This window comes from Etheostoma spectabile, chromosome 3 (genome assembly GCF_008692095.1).
Source record: "Etheostoma spectabile isolate EspeVRDwgs_2016 chromosome 3, UIUC_Espe_1.0, whole genome shotgun sequence".
Classification (NCBI taxonomy): domain Eukaryota; kingdom Metazoa; phylum Chordata; class Actinopteri; order Perciformes; family Percidae; genus Etheostoma; species Etheostoma spectabile.
This window is the reverse complement of record NC_045735.1, coordinates 13,521,995-13,522,255: the sequence shown is the minus strand read 5'-3', so window position 1 is coordinate 13,522,255 and position 261 is coordinate 13,521,995. Positions and strand designations below refer to the sequence as shown.

General features: G+C 48.3%; 1 protein-coding gene and 1 long non-coding RNA gene across 14 annotated transcripts in view; one reads left to right on the top strand and one right to left on the bottom strand.

The window, feature by feature from the left end:
• The window catches only part of trip12 (thyroid hormone receptor interactor 12), a 45,554-nt gene that overhangs the window by 21,264 nt on the left and 24,029 nt on the right, over window positions 1-261 (top strand). The window lies entirely within an intron of this gene.
• Window positions 67-261, bottom strand: part of LOC116686958 (uncharacterized) — an 8,876-nt gene continuing 8,681 nt past the window's right edge. The window contains exons 2-3 of the long non-coding RNA XR_004331436.1: window positions 200-202; window positions 67-77 (exon numbers count right to left, since the gene is read on the bottom strand). This is a non-coding gene — a long non-coding RNA (uncharacterized LOC116686958). The remainder of the gene's footprint in view (window positions 78-199; window positions 203-261) is intronic.

Below are 261 nucleotides of genomic sequence, written 5' to 3'. Positions count from 1 at the left end.
ACTCACAGAGTGACGGCTGACTCATTATGAGTGGGTCCAGCACGGTTCGAATGGCGGGTCAGCGGAGTTACACACGTCTTGTGTATAAAATATCTGTATTGTCACTGCACTGCATTTTTATGAACTATGATTCTCTGGCCATGGGTCACAACTCTGGCCCAGGTCCAGCAGGCTCCGTCTCACACACTTATTACTCTACGAACTGAAGTTTGTTGCATTCAGTAACTTCTTCTGTGTTTTTTGCCGTGGCGGCCGCGATAG